The 25,451-nt window shown below is 44.3% G+C and overlaps 1 protein-coding gene, 1 long non-coding RNA gene and 1 gene segment (V, D, J or C); 1 reads left to right on the forward strand and 2 right to left on the reverse strand.

Moving 5' to 3' along the window:
• The window catches only part of LOC137348552 (Ig heavy chain C region, secreted form-like), a 703,592-nt gene that overhangs the window by 98,310 nt on the left and 579,831 nt on the right, over nucleotides 1-25,451 (reverse strand).
• On the reverse strand, nucleotides 27-17,533 carry LOC137348979 (uncharacterized). The gene is made up of 3 exons (XR_010969183.1): nucleotides 17,022-17,533; nucleotides 8,899-9,027; nucleotides 27-795 (listed from the first exon to the last, which is right to left on the reverse strand). It is a non-coding gene; the product is annotated as an uncharacterized lncRNA (long non-coding RNA).
• LOC137348969 (zinc finger protein 286A-like) overlaps nucleotides 17,027-25,451 on the forward strand; it is a 63,240-nt gene continuing 54,815 nt past the window's right edge. For 3 of the 5 annotated variants that reach the window (XM_068014210.1, XM_068014214.1, XM_068014211.1), the window contains exon 1: nucleotides 17,027-17,302. The gene's annotated coding sequence lies outside the window, so the exon portion shown is untranslated. The remainder of the gene's footprint in view (nucleotides 17,303-25,451) is intronic. The other 2 variants (XR_010969177.1, XR_010969178.1) reach the window with 1 other exon arrangement.

Consider the following 25,451-nt stretch of genomic DNA (forward strand, 5'->3'; position numbering starts at 1 on the left):
TCTTGTGGTTCAGACACCAGATAATCAAGCTCATGGCAACAGATTCTCTTGTTTCTGACTTTATTAACAGCACTGTAATAATACAGAGTATAGTTACCCGATCTGCATAAGAGATAATACAGTGGATTCAGAGCTCTCTTCTCCCCAGGTCTGATCGACAAGCTGCTTCAACACTGGCGATATTTAGATTTGAATTTTATACTACATTCATGATCTGCCCCTGGTCAAACCATAACCACAAGGATATCTGTGCATTGTTCTGACTGTGAGCACAAGGCTGTGTCACTATCACACACAGATACTGTTTCCTTGTTTTACATCTCCACACAGACAATCTCTTCAAACATCCCTTTTCTACACAATTACAGCAGACATGAGCAAGGATGTGAGGCTCGTTAATCTACACCATTTCAAAACAGCAAAGGTTACACTGGAACCAAGTTCAGTTATATTAATTTCAGGTAAAATACACAGAGTGCAGCAGCACACTGGCAGCTTAAGAGTCTCATCAGCTTGCAGGCTCCAGTTAAATATATTTCCTGAGTGGATTTAAATTTAAATCACTTTTGCAGACATGATGCTCTAGTCACACATTGAAGGTGAGAGAGATGCTGTGGGACACACACTAAGTCCAGTAGCTGAAAGTGATTAACAGATTGGCTTTTGTGTTCAGTTGTCCTGGGCATGTTACAGATACCTTCCCTGGATCCCAAGGACAGGAGACACACTCTGGAAGGTATAGAGAAGCTGGGACTTGTCCACGAGAGTAACCGAAGGTGCGAGAACTGAAATAATCTAGAGTTAGAAAGGAGAAAAGGCCTGAAAATGGAGCAATCGCTAACAGGTCAATTACTCTCCTCTTATCCTGGAGAAATATAGAACACAATACACTGTATTTCCACTAAAATGGATTCATTTGACAGAGATCCAGAATATTAAACTCCAGCCCAGTTAGAGTGGTTGTTAACATCTGCAAAAACAAAGGATGTGATTCACATCAGAATCCAACTCCTGCAGCTACATGTGAACTCGCTGGTATGTCAGCGAGTGACATGATCGAGCAAATCCTTTCCCACACAGGGAGCAGGTGAATGGCCTCTCCCCAGTGTGAACTTGCTGGTGTCTCACCAGGTTGGATGAAGAAGTGAATCCCTTTCCACACATGGAGCAGATAAGTGGTCTCTCCCCAGTATGAACTTGCTGATGTTGAATCAGGTGAATTGATTGTCGAAAGCTCTTTTCACAGTGAGAACAACTAAATGGTCACTCGTCAGTCAACAAGTTGATGTTTAATTAGATCTGGAGAGATTTTAGAAACATAGAAACTAGGAGCAGGAGTAGGCCCTTCACCATTGTTCACCATTCATAATGATCATGGCTGATCATCCAACTCAGTAACCTGTTCCCGCTTTTCTCCCACATCCTTTGATCCCTTTTGCCCCAAGAGCTATATCTAACTCCTTCTTTAAAACATACAATGTTTTGGCCTCAACTGCTTTCTGTGGTAGCGAATTCCACAGGCTCACCACTCTCTGGGTGAAGAAATTTCTCATCTCAATCCTGAAAGGTTTACCCCGTATCCTTAGACTATGACCCCTGGTTCTGGACTCCCTCACCATCGAGAACATCCTTCCTGTATCTACCCTGTCAAGTCCTGTTAGAATTTTATAGGTTTCTATGAGATCCCCCCTCACTGGGATTTGAACCCATGTCCCCTGAGCATTAGTCTGGACCCCTGGATTACTAGTCCAGTGACATTACCACTATGCCAACACCTCCACTAATAAAGGAAAGTATCCCGTACGCCTTCTTGACCACTTTATCTACTTGTCCTGCTACCTTCAATGATCTATGGACATTGGTCCATAGGTCCTCCTGTTTCTCTACACTTTGCAGGATCCAACCATCCACTTGCCTTGTTTGCCCTCCCCAAATGCATAACCTCACACTGCTCCATGTTGAATTCCATTTGCCAATTTTCTGTCCACCTGACCAGTTCACTGATATCTTGCTGGAGTCTACAGCTTTCTTCCTCACTGTCAACCACACGACCAATTTTTTGGTCAGAAGTCTAAACCATTGATATATACCAGGAAAAGCAAGCGGCCGAGTATGGAGCCCTGTGAAAACCCAACTGGAAACAAGGCTTCCAGTCATGATTCAGCTCTAAATGTAATTAACAGCAGCAATAACAGCAGAATCCAGTCCCTGCAGTCACTTGTGAACTTGCAGGTGTCTCAGCAGATTATTTGAATTAGCAAATCCCTTCCCACACTGAGAGCAGGTGAACGGCTTCTCCCCGGTGTGAACTCGCTGGTGTGCCAACAGATTGCTTTTACTTTTAAATCTCTTCTCACAGTAAGAACACTCAAAAGGTCTCTTATCAGTGTGAACAAGTTGATGTACAGTGAGGTGGGATGTCGCTGTGAATCCCTTCCCACATACAGAACAGATGAACGGTCTCTCCCCTGTGTGAACTCGCTGGTGTATCAGAAGGTTGGATAATCGAGTGAATTCCTTCCCACACTCAGTGCAGGTGAACGGTCTCTCCCCTTTGAGAACTTGCTGGTGTATCAGAAGGTTGGATAATCGAGTGAATCCCTTCCCACACTCAGAGCAGGTGAACGGCCTCTCCCCAGTGTGAGTACGTTGGTGTTGCAGCAGCTCATTTTTACTTTTAAATCTCTTCTCACAGTCAGAACATTCAAAAGGTCTCTTATCTGTGTGAACAAGTTGGTGTCTTAGGAGGTTGGACGACTGAGTGAATCCCTTTCCACACACGGAGCAGGTGAATAGCTTCTCCCCAGTGTGAACTCGCTGGTGTGTCAGCAGGTTGAATGGTTTAGTGAATCCCTTCGTACAAACGGAGCAGGTGAAGGGCCTCTCCCCAGTGTGAGTACGTTGATGTTGCAGCAGCTCATTTTTGCTTTTAAATCTCTTCTCACAGTCAGAACATTTAAAGGGTCTCTTATCAGTGTGAACAAGTTGATGTGTCAGGAGGTTGGCTGACTTAGTGAATCCCTTCCCACACACGGAGCAGGTGAATGGCCTTTCCCCAGTGTGACTGCGTTGATGAATTTCCAGCTGGGACGGGTAACTAAATCCCTTCCCACAGTCCCCACATTTCCACGGTTTCTCCGTGTTGCAGGTGTCCTTGTGTCTCTCCAGGTTGGATGTTTAGTTGAAGCCTTGGCCACACACACAACACATGTACAGTTTCTCCCCACTGGTATGTTGTTTTTTCAGGCTGTGGAACTAGTTAAAGCTCTTTCCACTGTCAGTGCACTGGAACACTCTCACTTGGGTGTGCGTGTCTCAGTGCTTTTCCGGTCACACTGATGTTTGAAATTTTTTTTCGCGGACAGAACAAACATTTCTCCTTCCACATTCAAAGAATGATGATATTCGGGTTTGATGATCGACTGACTCCGTCAGATACTGATGTTGATGTTTGATTTGAGTTGCCCGTCTGCAAATCCTCCCTTTCTAATCCCCTGCAAAAGGAGATTACATAGAATGACATAGAACACACAGTACACAAACAGGCCAATCAGTCCAACAGATGCTTATACACCTCATGTGTCTGCTCCCATCCCATCTACTTCATTTCAACCTTTCAGCAGACCTTTCTATTCCCTTTTTTCTCATGTTTTCATCTAGTTTCCTTTTGAAAGCATCTCAACTATTTGCCTCAACCACTTCCACATTCTCTCCTTATTTCCCCATTGGATTTATTGGTAACTGTATTCATGGCCCCTAGAGTTGGACTCAATCACAAGTGGAAACATTCACTCCATGGCTGCAGAGCTGGCGGGCAGCCATAAAGGCGGGGCTAAAGTGTGGCGAGTCAAAGAGACTTAGCAGTTGGCAGGAAAAAAGACAGAAGCGTAAGGGGAGAGCCAACTGTGTAACAGCCCCGACAAACAAATTTTTCTGCAGCACCTGTGGTAGAGTCTGTCACTCTAGAATTGGCCTTTATAGACACTCCAGGCGCTGCTTCACAAACCACTGACCACCTCCAGGCGCTTACCCATTGTCTCTTGAAACAAGGAGGCCAAAGAAGAATTCATGGCCCCGAGAGTTGGATTCATTCACAAGTGGAAACATTCACTCCATGTCTACCCTGTCCAACACTGATAATTTTAAACAGCTCGATCACGTCACTGTTAAGTCTTTTTTTTTAAAAAAGAGATACAGCACTGAAACAGGCCCTTTGGCCCACCGAGTCTGTGCCGACCATCAACTACCCATTTATACCAATCCTACACTAAGTCCATATTCCTACCACATCCCCATCTGTCCCTATATTTCCCTACCACCTACCTATACTAGGGGCAATTGCTAATGGCCAATTTACCTATCAACCTGCAAGTCTTTGGCATGTGGGAGGAAACCAGAGGACCCGGAGGAAACCCACGCAGACACAGGGAGAACTTGCAAACTCCACACAGGCAGTACCCAGAATTGAACCCGGGTCGCTGGAGCTGTGAGGCTGCGGTGCTAACCACTGCGCCGCCCCTAGAAACATCATTCCCTGGCCGTTTTCTAAATAAAAAAAGCTCCAACCTGTTCAATCTATTCCAACAGCTGTAATCTCTCAGTTTACAAAAGCCATCTCTGTCCATGCAGGATAGAAATTCAGAAGAGACAAACATTTCTCTTGGTTTCAGTTGGGACACAATTGCAAAATTTGCAGATGAGATGAAACTTGGAAGCATTGTCAACTGTGAGGAGGATACTATAGAACTTCAAAACAACATAAACAAGCTCGTGGAATGGACAGACGAGCAGCAGATGAAGTTCAACGCAGAGAAAAATTAAGTGATTAATTTTGATGTTTAATTAGATAGTTACCTGAAAAGGAAGAATGCACAAGGTTATAGGAAGGCGGCGGGGGAATGGTACTAAGTGAATTGCTCACTCGGAGATCCGATGCAGACACGATGGGCCGAATGGCCTCCTTCTGTGCTCTAACAATTCTGTGATTCTGAGTTTGCTGTGTGTAAATCCTCCCCTCTAAGGCCCTGTAAAAGGAGTTTCTAAAGCTATCACTGTCAGTCCAGGATAGAAATTCACAACATTCTCTCCTGCTTCCTGGCCCAGGATGGCTGCGCATGCAGCCTACTGAACGTTGCATCCTATAAAGATGGCGGTCACTAACCTGGGCCTGTCACCGGGAGCAGCCCTACTGCTGGCACACCACTCAATGCAAATGTCGGACCAGTAGCTTCTTATTCGAGGTTTGAGGCCTACACCAGGTGATTATGAAGCCTCCCTGCCCACTCACTGGCTCCAATCCTCTCCTGCAATCAGCAGTTTCTCACTCGCTGCGGATCTGACAAGATCGTTTCCGTCCAGCTTCAGCATTCACACTGCGTATGCTCTTGACACAGCTCACACCGCCCCTGTGCAGGGGCTCCTGTCATGAGGATAGGGGGCATTCTGCCCCACGGGGAATGCTGGGTAACAGCTCTGCCATTGAAAGATGGCATTACTGAACAGAAATTAATGTTGTGATCCAATTGCGATTGGAGCCAATGGGCTAAGATATAAAATTAATGATCAATTGATACAGAAACACAAGTGCACAGGCTCTGTGCCATTATTCTGTCCTGGGTGTTATAGAACTTCCAAGCCTGTTTGTGAAGACACTGAGACCAGGAAGCTTAGGTCGAGACTGTTTATTGCTTGCCACAGAACTTACTTCTCCACTCCTAACAACCCAGTCAGTGCTGGCTGGCTCTTTATATATACATCTGAATACAATTAACACCCAACACCTGTTCACCCTATTATCTTGAACAACCAGGTATTTATCATCCATGAAGAGAACTTCAGACCCTAACACTGGGTGTAATAGTAGAAACAGCAGAACTCCCTGGTCTGTCAGCAGGTGAGGTGAACAAACAAATCTCTTCCTACATGCACAACATTTCAACAGCCTCTCTGCAGCAAAAATGTGCTGATCATCCATCAAATCTTTTCAGCTTTTAAAACCTGTGTGTTATTTGATGGGAAAACGGAGTAAATCCCTTCGCACACTTGAACTCCGTCATTACAGCATCGAACGAAGCCATTCAGCCCATTGAGTCCATGCCAGTTCTCTTGTAAAGCTATCCAGTCAGTCCCACTCTCCCGCTCTATATGCCCGTAGCCCTGCAAGTTTATTTACCTCAAGAGTCTACCCTAGTCTTGTACACCTCTATTAAATCTTCCCTCAATCTACTTTGCTCCATGAACTACAGCAGCTTTCCCAACCTGGTTTTGTAGCTAAAATCCCTCATCCCTGGAGCCATTCTGGTACATCTCCTCTGCACCCTCTCAAGGACCTTCACATCCTTCCTAAAACTCAGAACTGGAAGCAATGCTCTAGTTGGGGCCTAACCAGAGCTTTATAAAGATTCAGCGCAACGTCCCTGCTTTTGTACTCAAACCCAAGCCCAAGATCCCATATGCTTTGCTAACTACTCTCTCAATATGTCCTGCCACCTTCAAAGATATATGCACATGAACCCTCAGCTCCCTCTGTCCCTGTACACTCTTTAGAACTGTGCTATTAAGTATATCTGACTCTCCCTATTCCATCTGCTAAAATGCATCACCTCACACTTCTCTGTATTAAATGCCATCTGCCACTTGTCTGCTCATTCTGCTAGCCTATCCGTGTCCTGCTGCAGTCAACTGGTGTCATCCTCAGTTTGCCAAACTTCCAAGTTTGGTATCATCTACAAATTTTGAAATTTTACTCTGTATTCCAATATCCAAGTCATTTATTAATATTAAAAAAGCAGTGGACCTAGCACCGACCCTTGGGCAACACACAGCCTACCATCCTCCAGACTGAAAAACGGCCATTTACCACAACTTGCTGTTTCTGTCCTAAAGCCATTTTTATTTTTAATCCAAGCTGACACTGACTCTCCTATTCTATGAGCCTCAATTTTATTAACCAGCTTTTGATGCTGTACTTTGCCAAATGCTTTCTTAAAACCTATATTGTTACGAGGTTTCCAATTGTTTATAAGTTTCATTTTAATTGTTAGAAAAAAGCCAGTTGAGGAGAGTTGGAGTTTGCTTATTGACCTGCCAGGAGAACGGAAGAAAATCCAGACAACTGTTACTTCTCTTTGAAGAATTCCTGCTCTTTAAAAGTAAATCCTGTATGAAGTGGTACTGTTGCCTCCTATATTTTGAAGAAATCCTGAATGTTTGCAGAAACTATGCATCTTTAAAAGAACTTTGCATCGAATGTGAGAGATCTGAAACCTTTGTTGCTGCACACCTAATGTAAGACCTATGTGAAGCCTTCTGTAGTTGAATTTCTTTAAACGCCTACCCAAACAGACTGCACATCAAAAAGATTCCTCGTGGCAGCCACCTATTCACTTTTGAGACACCTCACCAAAACAAAGGGCTTCTATATTTTGTCTTCAGTATAATTTTTTTATTCCTTCCATTTCTTTGTAACAGCTGTCAACAAAAATCCTTTTTTTTTCCTGTTTAATCGGTTGTGTATGTGAGTGTGTATGAGGGCTAGGATAAAAATAAGGAGCTTTAATATTTCAATTCGCGTGGATGTTTTACTTTATTATTGATTAAAACTTGGGATATAGTAAATGACAATTTTGTTGTTTATTAAAGAAACCTGGTTGGTGTGCTTTATTCTGGGGAAAAGTAGAATATTTGATTGATAGTTTCGGTAAGTGGGAAGATTTAAAAATATATGTTGTGACCTATGGAGAAATGGGACTGAATTAACAGTGCACTCTTCCCGCCTCGGTCATAATAATATGGCCAACATCCACTGCATTCCCTTCAATCTTCTGTTACTTCATCAAAAACCCCAATTAGTCAAACATGATCTGCCTTTTACAAAGCCCTGCTGGCTCTCCTTAATTAACATAAAACTCACCAAGTGTTGATTTGTTTTCCCCCGATTATTGTTTCTAAAACCTTACCCACCAGTGATGTTAAACTGACCAGCCTGTAGTTACTAGGAATGTCCTTACACCCTTTCTTGAACAAAACCGTCACATTTGCCATTCTCCAATCGCCTGGCACCTCCCCATATCTAGGGAAGATTGGAAGAATATGGCAAGCCCTTGCACAATCTCCACTTCCTTTAGCAACCTGGGACGCAAGCCATCCAGACCAAGTGACTTCTCTAGCCTAAGCATAGCCAACCTTTCTGGTATATCCTATCAATTTTCATCCCTTTCATTACCTCTACTTCTACTGATGTTTTGCCAGCATCCTCTTCTTTAATGAACACTGATAAAAAGTACTCAAGTATTCTCGCCTTGCCCTGTGCCTCTAAGCATATATTACCCTCATTGTCCCCAATAGGCCCCACCCCACCTCTTGCTACCCGCTATTTACATATGAACTGTCTCCCTCTGGTGTGACTGTGCTGCTGTGTTAGTAAATAGTAGGAAGAATAAGGAGAAGACATAAGCTAAATGGTACAATTTTAAATGGGGTGCAAAATGGGCAGACCTGTGTTGTTTGGGCACAAATCTTTGAAGGCGGTAGGACAGGTAAGCAAAGCAGTTAATAAAGTATATGGGAACCTGGACTTGATAACTAGTGACATTGTGTACAAAGGCCGGGAAGTTACACTAAACCCATATAAAACTGCCTCTGCTGCTTCTCTCCCTGAATCTCACCGGCTCTCTACCTCTCTTTCCTTCTTTAAGATGCTACTTAAAACCTACCTCACTAACCAAGCTTCTGGTCAACTGCCCTCATATCTCTCTGTGACTTTATAACACTCCTGTGAAAAGCTTTGGAATGTTTTATTACATTAAAGGTGTGACATAAATACAAGTTGATTTTGTTGATTTTGATATATACTGTCGCTCCTTCACTATCACTGGCTGAAAATCCTTAACTCCTTACCTAACAGCATTGTGGGAGCACCTTCACCACACGGACTACAGCGGATCAAGAAGGCAGCCCAACATCAGCTTCTCAATGGGCAAATGGTGATTGAGAATGTGTGCTGGTCTTGTTCATGATGTCCATATCCTGAGAACAAAGTAAAAAAAATCTGTCTATGTAAAATGGATTAGAACCTCTACAGAAAAACTTGTTACTAAAATAATACTCTTTTACGTTGAGGGACATAGGAGCAGGAGTAGGCCATTCAGCCCGCCGAGCCTGCTCCACTATTCAATCAGATCATGGCAGATCATCTACCCCAACAACACTTTCCCACACTATCCCCATATCCCTTGATGTCGTCAGTATCCAAATATCTATCGATTTCTGTCTTGAACATGCTCAATGATTGAGCTTCCACAGCCCTCTGGGGTAGAGAATTCCAAAGATTCACCACCCTCTGAGTCCAGAAATTCCTCATCTCAGACTTAAATGGCCTACCCCTTATTCTGAAACTATGTTCCCTGGTCTAGACTCACCAGCCATGGGAAACATCCTATTTACATTCACACTATCAAGCCCTGTAAGAATTTTGTAAGTTTCAATGAGATCGCCTCTCAGAGAATACAGGCCCAGTTTCCTCAATCTCTCATCATAAGACAATCCCCCCATTCCAGGGATTCGTCTGGTGAACCTCCGTTGTATCCCCTCTATGGCAAGTATATCCTTCCTTAGATAAGGAGACCAAAACTAAACAAAATATTCCAGCTGCGGTCTCACCAAGGCTCTATACAATTGCAGCAAGACTTCTTTACTCCTGTATTCAAAATCTCTTGCGATGAAGGCCAACATACCATTTGCCTTCCTAATTGCTTGCTGCACCTGCATGCCAGCTTTAAGTGACTCATGAACAAAGACACCCAGATCCCTTTGGACATCACACTTCCCAACCTACCACCATTTAAGAAATACTCTTGTCCTTTTGTTTTTTCAACCTAAGTGGATAACTTCACACTTATTCATATTATATTCCATCAGCCATGTTCTTTCCCATTCACTTAGCTTGTCCAAGTCTCTTTGAAGCTTCCTTGCATTCTCCTCGCAACTTCCGTTCCCGAGTTTTATGTCATCAGCAAATTTGGAAATATTACAATTGGCCTCCTCCTGAAGTCCCCAGCATCATAGATGCAAAAAACGACTGAAGGCACTGTATACTGCAAAGGCTATGGGTCCTGGCAACATTCTGTCAATAGTACTGAAGACCTGCACTCCAGAATTAGCCACACCCCAAGCCAAGCTGTTCCAGGACAGCTACAACACTGACATCCACCCGGCAATGTGGAAAATTGGCAAGGTATATCCTGTACACAAAAAACAGGACAAATCCGACCCAGCCAATTACCGCCCCATCAGTCTACTCTCAATCATCAGTAAAGGGATGGAAGGTGTCATCGGCAGTGATATCAAGCAGCACTTGCTCATCAATATCCTGCTCAGTGACGCCCAGTTTGGGTTCCGCCAGGGCCACTCAGCTCCTGACCTCATTAAGCCTTGGTTCAAACATGGACAAAAGAGCTGAACTCAAGAGGTGAGGTGAGAGTGACTGCCCTTGAGATCAAGGCAGCATTTGACCAAGTATGGCATCAAGGAGCCCTAGCAAAACTGAGGTCAATGGAAATCGGAGGAAAACACTCCACTGGCTGGAGTCATACCTTGCGCAAAGGAAGATAGTTGTGGTTGTTGGCGGTCAATCATCTCAGCTCCAGGATATCACTGTAGGAGTTCCTCAGGGTAGTGTCCGAGGCCCAAGCATCTTCAGCTGCTTCATCAATGACTGTCCTCAGTCATAAGGTCAGAAGTGGGGATGTTCGCTGATGATTGCACAATATTCAGCACCATTCATGACTCCTCAGATACTGAAGCAGTCCATGTAGAAATGCAGCAAGAGGTGGACAATATCCAGGCTTCAGCTGAGAAGTGGCAAGTAACATTCACGCCACACAAGTGCCGGGCATTGACTATCTCAAATATAAGAGCATCTAACCATCTCCCCTTGGCATTCAATGGCATTATGATCGCTGAATCCCCCACTATCAACATCCTGGGGATTACTATTGAAAAGTCAGGAGTGTAATTAAATACTCTCCACCAGCTCCAACAATACTCGAGAAGCTCGACATTTTCCAGGGTAATGCAGCCTGCTTGACTGGAACCCCATCCACAAACATTCATTCCCTCCACCGCTGACGCACAGTGGCAGCATCTACAAGATGCACTGTAGCAATGCACCAAGGCTCCTTAGACAGCATCTTCCAAACCCGCGACCTCTACCATGGAGAAGGACAAGGGCAGCAGTTGCATGGGAACACCACCACCTGCAAGTTTCCCTCCAAGCCACATACCATCCTGACTTGGAACTATATCGCCATTCCTGCACTATCGCTGGGTCAAAATCCTGGAACACCCTTCCCAACAGTACTGTGGGTGTGCCTACCCCACATGGACTGCGGCGGCTCAAGGCAGTGGCTCACCACCACCTTCTCGAGGGCAATTAGGGATGGGAAATACATGCTGAGCTAGCCAGCGACACCCATGAACGAATGAAGAAAAACATCCAAATCATTTATGTAGATTGAGAACAGCTGTGGCCCCAGCACTGATCCTTGCGGTACCCCACAAGTAACAGCCTGCCACCCTGAGAACGATCCGTTTATTCCTACTCTCTGTTTTCTGTCTGTTAACCAATTCTCAATCAGTATATTACCAATCCCATGTGCTCTAATTTTGTTTACTAACCTCCTGTGCAGGACCTTATCAGAAGCCTTCTGAAAATCCAAATACACCACATCCACTGGTTCTCCTTTATCTATGCTACAAGCAGCATCCTCATAAAACTCCAACAGGTTTGTCAAACATCATTTCCCTTTCATAAATCCATGTTGACTCTGTCCAATCAGATTATTTCGAAGTGTTTAGTTATCACATTCTTTATAATAGATTCTAACATTCTGCTTACTACTGACATCAAACTAACAGGTCTGTAGTTCCCTGTTTTATCTCTCCTTCCTTTCTTAAAGAGTGGGGTTACATTTGCCACTTTCCAGTCTGCAGGAATCTTTCCAGAATCTATAAAATTTTGAAAGATAACCACCAATGCAACCACTATCTCTATCGCCACCTCCTTCAACACTGTGGGATGTAGCTCGTCTGGTCCCGGGGATTTACCAACCTGCAATCCAGTTAATTTTTTTTTTTGAGTACTATCTCTTTATTAATACTGATTTCCTTCAGTTCCTCAATTTCACAAGTCCCTTTGTTCCCTATTATTTCTGGGAGTTTTTCTGTATCTTCCTCTGCATACCTAAAGAATCTTTTACAGTCTGCCTTTTTGTTTCCCACTAGTTTGCATTCATTTTTTCTTTTCCCTTTCTTTATCAGTTCCTTGGTCATCCTTGCTGGATTCTAAATTGCTCCCAATCCTCAGCCTTACCACTTTTTCTTGCAATCTTATAAGCCACTTCCTTTCATCTAATACTCGTGAGGTCCATATCCCGAGAATGAAGTTAAAGCATCTGCATATGTAAAATGGATTAAAAGCCTCTACAGAAATATTTTTTCCGAAAACAATTATCTTTACACTGTACGGCCAATGTCTGTTTAGGAATCTAATCTACCTTAGAATCTGTCTCCCTTGACAGTCCCACATCAGAAATTGTTGGGCCCAACTGGGCTGAAAAGTACTCGGGATTAAAACCAGCAGCTTCTCCTCCATCTGCACTCCAGCTCAAACTGAAGCTACAAAAAAACCCACACAGGGACCGACTTCCACATCCAACACTCACCCCGATACAAATAGGCTCTTCATTGGTCTGACTGTGTTTCTAGACTTAGTGCTGCGAGCAATGGCTGCCATAAAACAAAAGCAAAATACTGTGGATGCTGGAAATCTGAAATAAAGAGGAAAAATTGCTGGAAATAAATAAGCAGATCAGGCAGCATATGTAGAGAGAGAAACAGAGTTGATGTTTCAGGGTGTGCAGAATGAACTATAGGGAATAAAAACAGTGCAGAATTTGATGGTCAACATAAGCTCAGAAGTGGAAGGAAAATGGACTATAGCACAGGCAAAACAATTCCTGACCATGAAAGATACTGTGGGAAGATAAAGCTGGTAATCCAGCAGTGGATGGGCAGCAACAGAAACCTCATTTAGTCATGGTTGGCAGAAGTAACAACAAAATACCAAACATGTCTAAAATACAGCCATTATTAGAGGGAGAGAAAGTTAGACAATGGCAGAAGTGATAATGGATGGATATGGATTCAGATCCACAGCAAAGGAGCACATCAGCCCCAGAGCCATGGAACCTCTCACAGATAAACACAACATAGCACTAAAAGTTCTAAATTGTTAAAAATTATCACCTCAACAACTAGTTCACTGTTTTTAAATTTAAAACCTCCTGCTGGAGCCTGCAGCTGGAAAGATCTCAGAAACCCCAGGGTCAGAGGTTTCAAAAATCGCACAGTGGCGCAGTGGCTAGCACCGCAGCCTCACAGCTCCAGCGACCCGGGTTCGATTCTGGATACTGCCTGTGTGGAGTTTGCAAGTTCTCCCTGTGACTGCATGGGTTTCCACCGGGTGCTTCCGTTTCCTCCCACAGCCAAAGACTTGCAGATTGATAGGTAAATTGACCATTGTAAATTGCCCCTAGTGTAGGTAAATGGTAGGGAATATGGGATTAATGTAGGATTAGCATAAAATAGGTGGTTGATGGTTGGCACAGACTTGGTGGGCCGAAGGGCCTGTTTTAGTGCTGTATCTCTAAATAAATATTGTGAGTGGGATGACATCACCAAGCAACTGCCGCAGCGTGAAGACGTCAGCACGCACACAGACCATGTGCATCTGTGCAACACAGTCCTGGCAACGGTGAACTGGTTCTAGGAAACTGCTCATGTGTCAACTGTGTCCTTTCAATCATTCTCTCTCCTTTGTCACTGGGACTCTGAAGGCAAGCCCACTCTGTCATCACCAAAATGGCCACACATGCACTCTGCTCCCCGTTCAATCAACTTGGCGGCCATTAACCTGGATCTGCTCCTGGGGATAAAGCCTCAGAGCTGCAAAGTCGGGACCTGGAACCTCTTATTCAGAGCTTGCGGCCTATACCAGGTGTTTCTGAAGCCTCCCTGCCCACCTGCTGGCTCCATTCCTCCCCTGCGCCCTGCCGACTCTCACCCGCTGCAAAAGCCTCTCCAGCACTCGCACAGTTCTGATCAAAGAGACACTGCGCCTGCTCCAGATGCAGTCCACCTCTGCGCCTGTGCACTGGGCTCTCGTAGTTTGAATAGGCTCCAGCAGAAAATGCACATCTACTGGTTCCTCATGTCCACCCTGCTTGTTACATCAAAGAGTGCTATTAAGTTGTCAAACATGGTTTCCCTTTCATAAAACCAGGTTGACTCTGCCTGATTGCATTATGATTTTCTAAATGTCCTGCTACTACTTCCGTAATGATGGATTCTAGCATTTTCCCAATGGCAGGTATTAGGCGAACTGGCCTATAGTTTCCCTCTTTGTCGCCCCCTTTCTTGAATAGAGGTGTTACATTCGCTGTTTTCCAATCCGCTGGGACCTTTCCAGAATCCAGAGAATTGTGGATGATTAAAACCAATGCATCCACTATCTCAGTAGCCACTTCTTTTAAGACCTTAGGATGCAGGCCATCAGGTCCAAGGGACTTGTCAACCTTTAGATCCATTAGTTTTCCCGAGTACTTTTTCTCTGGTGATGGTTTTCAGTTACTCCCTCCCTTTTGCCTCTTGATTTTCTGCTATTCTTGGGCAAAGTGATTCCTGACAACGCTGGCCGCCACTGACGTCATCAGGCTGCGCCGCGGTGTGCACATACGCTGACGGTCTCCTGCTCTCTGCGCATGTGCTGCGTTCCGGCTTGCCAGGACTGGTTAGCGCATGCGCCGATGACGTTATCGCGGTCGCGTTGTTAGCAAATGCAGCCATTCTTGGGATGCTTTTTGTGTCTTCTACTGTGAAGGCAGATACAAAATACTTGTTCAAAGTCTCTGCCATTTTTTGTTTCCCATTATTAATTCTCCAGTCTCATCCTCTAAGACACCAACACTTACTTTAGCCACTCTCTTCCTTTTTATATATTTGGAAAAGCTTTTACTGTCGGTTTTTATAAACTTGCTAGTTTACTCATTCTAATTTCACTTTTTGTAGTCATCCTCTGCTTGATTTCTAAACTTTTCCCAATCTTCCAGCCTACCACTAATCTTTGCAGCAATGTATGCCTTATTTTTCAATTCGAAACCATCCTTAACTCCCTTACTTAGCCACAGTTGCTCCATCCTTCTCAGAGTCTTTCTTTCTCAATGGACTATATCGTGTTGAGAGTTATGAACTACCTCCTTAAATGTCTGCCACAGCTTCTCTATTCTCTTACCTTTTAACTTATTTTCCCAGTCCACTTTAGCCAACTCTGTCTTCATACCCTTGTAATTGCCTTTATTTAAGTTTAAGACACTAGTGTCAGACCCAAACTTCTCAACCACAAACTCAATGAGAAATTCTATCATGTTATGATAATTCTTGCCTAGAGGATCCTTTACTATGAGGTCATTTATTAATCCTGTCTCATTACACATTACCAGGTCTAAAACAGCCTGCTCCTGGGTTGGTTCCAAGAAACTGGCCCAATACACTCGATGAACTCATCCTCCAGGCTACCTTTGCCAATTCGTTTAGTCCAATCTCTATGAAGATTAAAATCACACACAATTATTGTAGTTCCTTTCCTACAAGCCCCCATTATTTCTTTATTTATATTCTATCCTACAGTGTTAGCTACTGTTAGGGGCCGATAAACTACTCCCACCAGTGACTTTTTTCCTTTGCTATTTCTTATCTCCACCCAAACTGATTCTACATCTTGATCATCCGAGCCAAGATCATTTCGCACTACTGTACTGATCTCAGCCTTTATTAATAGAGCTACCCCACCTCCTTTTCCTTTCTTCCTAACCTTTTGAAATGTCAAATACTCAAATATTTAGTTCCCAGCCTTGGTCACCTTGCAACCACGTCTCTGAAATGGCGATCATAGCACAAATAGAAATGAATGGGTATGATATCAATTCATCCATCTTGTAATGAATGCTGTGTGTATTCGGATAAAGTGCCTTCAATTTTGTCTTTTTACCATTGTTCCCTGCTCTGACCTTATTTGCTGGTGCACTCATTCTTGTACCCTCTAACCCTTCCTGTCACATTCTGATCATTGACCATATTGCTACCATATTGACCGATTGTGTCAGCCTGTTCCTGCCCCACTGAACTTATTTCTTTCTATCTTGACTATCTTTTCTCCGCTGGTCCAGTCTCTTCCCACCTACATCCGTGACTCTTCTGACGCCCTACGTCATTTTGACAATTTCCAGTTTCCTGGTCCCAACCGCCTCCTCTTCACTATGGACGTCCAATCGCTCTACTCTGCTTCTCTTTTCACAGAAGCTGCCAGACCTGCTGAGTGGCTCCAGCATTTCTTGTTTTTATCCCACAAACAGTCCGCTTTTTCACAATTAACATAAAATTGGTTCATTAATGCCCGTTGAGAGATGGAAACCTGCTGTCCTTACCCGGTCTGGGCCTGTATATGTGACTGAAGTCTTACACTAACATGGGTGACTATTAACTGCCCCTGAAGTGGTTGAACTAGCCACTCAGTCGTATGAAACCGGTTCAAGGAGGCGGCCGCCCACCACCAGCATCTTCTCAAGGGGAGACTAGGGACAGGGTAATAAATACCAGCTTTACCAGCGATGCCCACATCCCAAGAATGAATTAGTAAAAACTTGCAGCCAGTCCTTTCCTCAAAGGGACTGGTGGAAAATCTGAAGCCCACCCACTGGAGACACCAAAACCCATCCAAGCTCAGTAATTATCAACCAGGTTTTCTCGCAGCCATTGCCTCCCCCTCAAAGGCTGTGACATGAAAATCCCCGTGTTTCAGTGTTTTGGATGGCCCCAGTCAGAGTGCTGTCCTCCCCAGGAAAGGGGGCTGCCGTCTCCCACTCGAGCCCCAGGCTCTCTCCGCGGCCTTGCTCCTGGCCACTCACCTGCTGCTGCTCAGCTCGAGTTCGATGGCCCACCTGTGCCGGCGCGCGCCGTTACCAAGCCCCGCCCCCGCAGCCATGGCAACGCCGGCGACCGTTCACCGTTCAACAGTCGCCGCGCAAACCTGCTCCAACGCCATTGAGGCAGACGGAATGAAGCGCCACTGACCGTTAGAAAGATGGACACCACTCCCTATATGGACAATTCACAATATTGCAGATTGTGTAAAAAAAAAAATTGTCTTTTGCAAACTGGGATGGACGTCATTTGGGCAAAATATTATGTAGGTATATTTAAATATTAATGTTAGTTTACTTGTCCCGCTTTGTCTCCCCTCACAAAGATGGCCTTCATCTCTGAGCCTGGCGGAGCGATGACCGAACATTTATTGCGCGCAGGCGCAGTACCGAACTGTATCTAAAGCATGCGCAGTGTCACTTTGATCACAGCTGTGTGATGCTGGAGACTTTTTTATCGCGGGGAGAAATGGAGCCGGCGGGTACGCGGGGAGATTTCAGAAACACCTGGTGCAGGCCGCAAGCCCCGAATAAGAACCTTCAGGTCCCGCGTTTGCAGGTCCGAGGCTTTTTCCCGAGAACAGTTTCAGGTCAATGGCCGCCATCTTTGTTGAGCGAGGAGCAGAACGCAGGCGCGGCCATCTTGGTGACGACACAGGAGGCGGGGCTTCAGCCTCCCAGTGACCAGGAGAGAAAATCATTGACTCATTGATTTGATTCTCACTCTGCAGCACAGGGGCTGGAGAACTGAACCCAGTCAGAGTAGAGGGAGGGAGAAAACTGGCAGTGGAGGAAAGAGATGGTGCGATGACGTTGGACTTCAGCACAGGGAGAAGGGAGAGTGTGTGGAACGGGGATTTACAGCTTTGGGCTAACAAGAAAGAAAAGAATCACAGAATTGTTACAGAGCAGAAGGAGGCCATTCGGCCCATCGTGTCCGCACCTACTCTCAAAGAGCAAATCCCTCAGTTCCATTCCCCTGCCTTCTCCCCATAACCCTGCACATTCTTCCTTTTCATATAACTGTCTAATTCCTTTTTGACTGCTTCAATTGAACCTGACCCACCACGTTCTCAGGCAGTGCATTCCAGACCTTAACCACTCACTGCGTGAAGTTTATCCTCATGTCACTTTTGCTTCCCTTATCAAATACTTGACGTCTGTGCCCTCCCGTTCGCGATTCTTTCACGAGCGGAAACAGTGTCTCTATGTATTCTGTCCAGACCCCTCATGATTTTGAATAGCTCTATCAAATCGCCTCTCAGCCTTCTCCTCCAAGGAAAACAGTCCTAACTACTCCAATCTATCTTCATAACTGAAATTGCTCATCCCTGGAACCATTCTTCTGAATCTCTTTACTCTCTCCAATTCCCTCACGTTTTTCCACAAGTGGAAAACTTTCCCAGAATTGGACGCAACACTCCAGCTGAGGACGAAGTATTGTCTTATACAAGTTCAACATAAGAACATAAGAAATAGGAGCAGGAGTAGGCCATTGAACCCCTCAAGCCTGCCCTGCCATTCAATAAGATCATGGTTGATCTGTCCCAGGCCTCAACTCCTCTTTTGGGCCTGCTCCACATACCCCTCGACTCCCCGAGATTTCAAAAATCTATCTACCTCCTCCTTAAATACATTTAGTGACTTAGCCTCTGCAACTCTGAGGTAGAGAATTCCAGAGATTCACCACCCACTGAGAGAAGAAATTCCTTCACATCTCAGTTTTAAATGTGTGCCCCCTTATTCTGTAACTATATCCCCTAGTTCGAGATTCCCCCACCAGTAGAAACATATTCTCAACATCTACCCTGTCAAGTCCCCTTAAAATCTTATATGTTTCAATAAGATCACCTCTCATTCTTCTAAACTCAATGAATAAAAGCCAAACCTGTTTATCTGTTCTTGATAAGACAGCCCCTTCATCCCAGGAATCAGCCTAGCGAAACCTTTCTGAACTGCCTCCAATGTTAGTATATCCTTCCTTAAAGACAGGGACCAAAACTGTACGCAGTACTCCAGGTGTGGCCTCACCAGCACCCTGTACGGTTGTAACAGGATTTCCCTATTTTTAAACTCTAACCCCCTAGCAATAATGGCCAAAATTCCATTTGCCTTCCTAATTACTTACTGCACTTGCATGCTAACCTTTTGTGTTTCATGTACAACATCACCCTGATCCCTCTGTACTGCAGTATTTTGTAGTCTTTCTCCAGCTAAATAATAATCTTCCTTTTTATTCTTCCTACCAAAGTGGATTACCTCACACTTTCCCACATTGAACTCCATCTGCCAAGTTTTTACCCACTCACTTAACCTATCTATATCCCTTTGCAGATTCTTTGTGTCCTCATCACAACATGCCTTCCCACCTATTTTAGTATTGTCAGCAAATTTAGAGACACGACACTTGTCCCTTCCTCCAAGTCATTGATATAGATAGTAAATGCTTGAGGCCCTAGGACCGATCCTTGTGGCACGCCAGTAGTTACAGCTTTCCAACCTGAAAAAGACCCATTGATCCCGACTCTCTGCCTTCTGTGTGTTAGCTAATCTTCAATCCACGCCAGCACATTACCCCCAATACCCTGAACTCTTATTTTGTGCAATAACCTTTTATGTGACAACTTATCGAACACATTCTGAAAATCCAAATACACTACATCTACCAGTTCCCCTTTATCCACTCTGCTTGTTATATCCTCAAAGAACTCTAACAAGTTTGTCAAACATGATTTCCCTTTCATAAAATCATGTTGAGTCTATTTGATTGCATTATACTTTTCTAAATGTCCTGCTATTTCTTCCTTAATAACGGACTCTGGCATTTTCCCAATGACAAATGTTAAGCTAACTGCTCTACAGTTTCCTGCTTTCTATCTCTCTCCTTTCTTGAATAGGGGCGTCACATTAGCGGTTTTCCAATCTGCTGTTATCCTACCGGAATCCAGTGAGTTTTGGCATATTATGACCAATGCATCCACTATCTCTGCAGCCACTTCTTTTAAAACCCTTGGGTGCAGGCCATCAGGTCCTGGCAACTGTCTGCTTTCAGTCCCATCAGTTTGTCTAGCAACTTTTCCCTCATGATAGAGATTGTTACAAGTTCCTCCCTCTTATTTAAACCTCGCTTATCTATTATATTCGGGATGTTTATAGTATCCTCCACCTTGAAGTCTGATGCAAAATATTGGTTTAAATTATCTACCATTTCCCTGTTCTTAATTCCCCAGTCTCATCCTCTAAGGGTCCCACACTGACTTTAGCTACTCTCTTCCTTTTTATATACCCGTAGAAGCTCTTACTGTTTGTTTTCATATTTCTTGCCAATTTACTCTCATAATCAATTTTCTCCGTCTTTATTGGATTTTTAGTCATCCACTGCTGGTTTCTAAAAAAATCCCAGTCCTCGGGCCTACCACTAACTTTTGCCGATTTGTACGCCTTTGTTTTTGATTTGATACTCTCCTGAACTTCCTTTGTTATCCATGGGTGCTTCATCGTTCTCATCGAGTCCTTCCTTCTGACCAGAATAAATGGTTGCTGAGTGTTCTGAAATATCTGCTTAAAAGTCTGCCACTGCTGCTCTACTGACTTTCCCTGTAGTCTATTTTCCCAGCCTGCTTTAGACAACTTTTTCTTCATACCTCTGTAATTGCCCTTGTTTAAGTTGAAGAACACTGGTTTGAGACCCGAGTTGCTTATCTTCAAACTGCATTTGAAATTCCATCATGTTATGATCGCTTCCCCCCAGAGGATCCTTAACTACGAGATCTCTTATTAATCCTACATTATTACACATTAGCAAATCTAAAATAGCCTGTTCCTGGGTAGGTTCTGCAATGTATTGTTCTAAGAAACAATCCCTGATGCACTCTACAAATTCGTCTTCCATGCTATCGTTGCCAATTTAATTTGTCCAGTTTATATGCAGATTAAAATCACCCATGATAATTGCAGTCCCCTTCTGACACGCCTCCATTATTTCCTGGTTAATATTTTGTCCGACAGCGAGGCAACTCCTCAGGTGCCTATAGACCACTCCCACCCATGATTTAGTTCTTGTTATTCCTTATTTCCACCCAAACTGATTCTACATCACAATCTGTTACACCTATATCATTACTCACAACTGCACTGATCCCTTCCTTTAATAACAAAGCTACCCCACCTCCATTTCCTTTCTGCCTATTCTTTCGGAATGTCGTATATTCTTGAACATTGAGTTTCCAATCCTGGTAATCCTGCAACCACGTCTCTGTGATAGCTATCAAATCATATTTATTTGTTTTTATCTGTGCCGTCAGCTCATCTATCTTGCTACAAATGCTATGTGCATTCAGATAAAGAGCCTTAAGCTTTGACTTTTTACCATTTTTACCTACTCTGGTTCTAATTTCTGCTGTACTCTTATGCTTAAATTCCCTGTCCCTTCCTGTCACACTCTTTTTGATGCATGCCCCTTCAATACCTTGCACCTCTGCTCTCTCCTTACTTATCGACATTTTAAAACTTCCTTTCAATTGAACCCTCCTCCCCCCCACCCCCCCACTGTTTAGTTTAAAGTCTTATCTACAGCCCTATTTAGACGATTCGCCAGCATATCGGTCCCAGCATGGTTCAAGTGAAGCCCATCCCAACGGAACATCTCTCTCTTTCCCCAGTACTGGTACCAGTGCCCCATGAATTGGAACCCATTTCTCCCATACCAATCTTTAAGCCACGCATTTACCTCTCTAATTTTATTTATCCTATGCCAATTTGCACGTGGCTCAGGTAGTGATCTGAAGATTATTGCCTTTGTAGTTCTGCTTTTTAATTTAGCCCCGAGCTGCTCATAGTCACTCAGCAGAACCTCTTTCCTATTCCTACCTATGTTGTTGGTACCTATGTGGACCATGACAACTGGATCCTTTCCCCCCCACTCCAAGTTCCTCTGTAGCCCAGAAGAGATGTCCTTAATCTTGGCACCAGGTAGGCAACACAGCCTTCAGGACTCCCTGTCTTTGCTGCAGAGAACAGTATCTATTCCCCTAACATAACTTCCTTGCTCTTGTACTCTATGCCCCTGTTAATAAATCCCAGGATACTGTATGCTTTATTAACTGCTCTCTCAACCTGTCCTGCCACCTTCAATGACTTCTGCACATGTACACCTAAGTACCTCTGCTCCTGCACCCCATTTAGAATTGTTCCCTTTACTGTATATTGTCTCTCCATGTTCTTCGTACCAAAATGAATCACCTCATATTTCTCTGCATTTAACTTCATCTGCCACCTATCTGCCCATTCCACCAACTTGTCTCTGTCCTTTTGAAGTTCTACACTATTCTCCTCTCAGTTCACAATGCTTCCAAGTTTCGCATCATCTGCAAACTTTGAAATTGTGCCCTGTACACCAAGATCTAGGTCATTAATATATATCAGGAAAGGCAAGGGTCCCAACACTGATCCCTGGGGAACTCCACTACAATCCTTCCTCCAGCCCAAAAAACATCCATTAACCACTACTCTTTGTTTTCTGTCACTCAGCCAATTTCGTATCCATGTTGCGACCGTCCCTTTTATTCCATCAGCTACAAGTTTGCTCACAAGTCTGTTGTGTGGCACTGTATCACACGTCTTTTGAAAGTCCATGTACACCACATCAACATATTGCCCTCATCAACATTCTCTGTTACATCCTCAAAAAAACTACAGCAAATTAGTTAAACATGATTTTCCCTTAAGAAATCCATGCTGGCTTTCCTTAATTAACTGGCATTTGTCCATTCGACTCTTGATTTTGTCCCGAATTATCTTTTCTTGAAGCTATCCCACCGCCAAAGTTAAACTGACTGGCCTGTAGTTGCTGGGCTTATCTCTGCACCCTTTTTTGAACAAGGGTGTAAAGTTTGCAATTCTCCAGTCCTCGGGCACCACCCTTGAGGCTAAGGAAGACTGAAAAATGATGGCCAGTGCCTCTGCGATTTCCACCCTCACTTCCCTAAGTATCCTTGGATGCATCTCATCTGGTCCTGGTGTTTGATCCACTTTAAGTTCAGGCAGCCTATCTAATACTTCCTCTTTATCAATTTTAAACCCCTCTAATGTCTGACTTACCTCCTCTTTCAACATTGCCTGAGTTGCATCTTCCTTGGTAAAGAACAAATGCAAAGTATTCATTTAATGCCTCAGCTATGCCCTCTGTCTCCATGTGTAAATCCCCTTTCTGGTCTCTAATTGGCCCCACTCCTCCTTTTACCACCCTTTTACTATTTTTTACCGATAGAAAACTTTGGGATTCCCTTTAATGTTAGCTGCCAGTCTCTTTTCATGCTTCTCTTATTTGCTTTTTCACTTCCGCTCTGGACCTTCTATATTCTGCCTGGTTTTCAATAGTAGTTTCTACCTGGCATCTATCATAAGCACACTTTTTCTTCTTTATCTTAATCTCTACTTCTTTTCTCACCCTGGGAGCTCTGGATTTGTTTGTTCTACTTTTCCCCTTCAAGGGAACATACCTTGACTGTGCCCGAACTATCTCTTTGAAGGTAGCCCATTGTTCATCTACTGGTTTTCCTACCAGCTTTTGACTCCAATTTATTTCCCCCCAGCTCCATTCTTACCCCACTGAAGTTGGCCTTCCCCCAGTTCATATTCTCGCCCTGGATTACTCTGTTCTTTTCCATCGTCAGCCTAAACCTTATGATACAATGATCACTATCCCCTAAATGCTCTCCTACTGATACTTGATCCACTTGGCCCACCTCATTCCCAAGAACCAGTGCCTCCTTTCTTGTTGGACTAGCAACATACTGTGTAGAAAATTTTCCTGGGCACACTCGAGGAACTCTTGCCCTTCACAGTACTGTTATCCCAGTCTATATTTAGATAATTAAAGCCCCCCATTAAAACTACCCTATAATTTTTGCACCTCTACATAATTTCCCTGCAAATTTGTTCCTCCACATCCTTCCCACTAGCTGGTGGCCTATAGACAACACCGAGCAATGTAACTGCACCTTTTTTATTCCTTAGCTCTAGCCAAATGGATTCTGTCCTCGACCCCTCTTGGACATCCTTTTTCTCCAGCGCTGCAATACTCTCCTTAATCAATAATGCCACTCCTCCCCCTTTTTGCTTCCTATATTTCCTGAACACCTTGCATCCTGGAATATTTAACACCCAATCCTGTCCTACTTTGAGCCAGGTCTCTGTTATAGCCACAACATCACATTTTCACAGGGCAATCTGTGTTTGTACTTCACCAGTCTTATTGACCACACTCCGTGCATTCACATACATGCACATTAGCCCTGATTGAGACTTTATTACTTTGTCCCTTACTCTGACCCCACCTAATAAAATACTATTCCCTACTCTCATGCTATCTATTTCTCCCAATCTTCTGTACTGCTTGGTATTCCTCTCTAATACTTGCTCCTGGTTCCCACACCTCTGGCTTGTTACCGGTTTTGCTTCTCTCCCACCTGAGCTCCCTCTCAGGTTCCCATCCACTGACAATTTAATTTAAACCTTCACAACAGCACTAGCAAATCTCCCTGCGAGTGTTTTCGTCCCAGTCCTGCTAAAATACAACCTACCCATCTTGTAAAGGTCCCACCTGCCCCAGAACCAGTCCCAATGTCTTAAAAATCTGATGCCCTCCCTCCTACACCAGTTCTTCAACCACGTGTTCAATCACTCAGTTCTCCTATTTCTGTGCTCACTTGCACGTGGGACTGGGAGTAATCCTGAGATTACTGTTTTTGAGGTTCTGTTTTTTAATCTCCTTCCTAGCTCCCTAAAATCTGCTTTCAGGACCTCATTCCCCCCTTCTTACCTATGTCATTGGTATCAATGTGGACCACGACCTCTGGCTGTTCACCCTCCCCCAGAAGAATGTCCTGCAGCTTCTCCGTGACATCCTTGACGCTGGCACCAGGGAGGCAACACACCATCCTGGAGTCATGTTTAGTGCCGCAGAAATGCCTGTCTGTTCCCCTAACTAATGAATCCCCTATTACTACTGCTCTCCCACTCCTCTTCCTCCCCTCCTGTGCAGCTGAGCCACCTGTGGTGCCACAAACTTGGCTGTAACTGCACTCCTCTGAGGAACCATCACCCTCACCAGTATCCAAAATGGAAAACCGATGACTGAGTGAGATAATATCCGGGGACTCCTGCACTACCTGCCTGATTCTCTTCAACTACCTGGTGGTCACCCATTCCCTACCTGCCTGTATTCTCCTAACCTGTGGTGTGACCACCTCCCTAAACGTGCTAGCCACATAGTCCTCCACCTCGTGGATGCACAACAGTGACTCCAGCCGCCGCTCGAGTTCCGAAACGCGGAGCTCAAGCTCCTGCAGCCAGTGACACTTCCTGCAGATGTGTTTCTCTGGGACACATGGCGTGTCTATGACTTCCCACATA

Source organism: Heterodontus francisci, chromosome 34 (genome assembly GCF_036365525.1).
Source record: "Heterodontus francisci isolate sHetFra1 chromosome 34, sHetFra1.hap1, whole genome shotgun sequence".
Lineage (NCBI taxonomy): Eukaryota > Metazoa > Chordata > Chondrichthyes > Heterodontiformes > Heterodontidae > Heterodontus > Heterodontus francisci.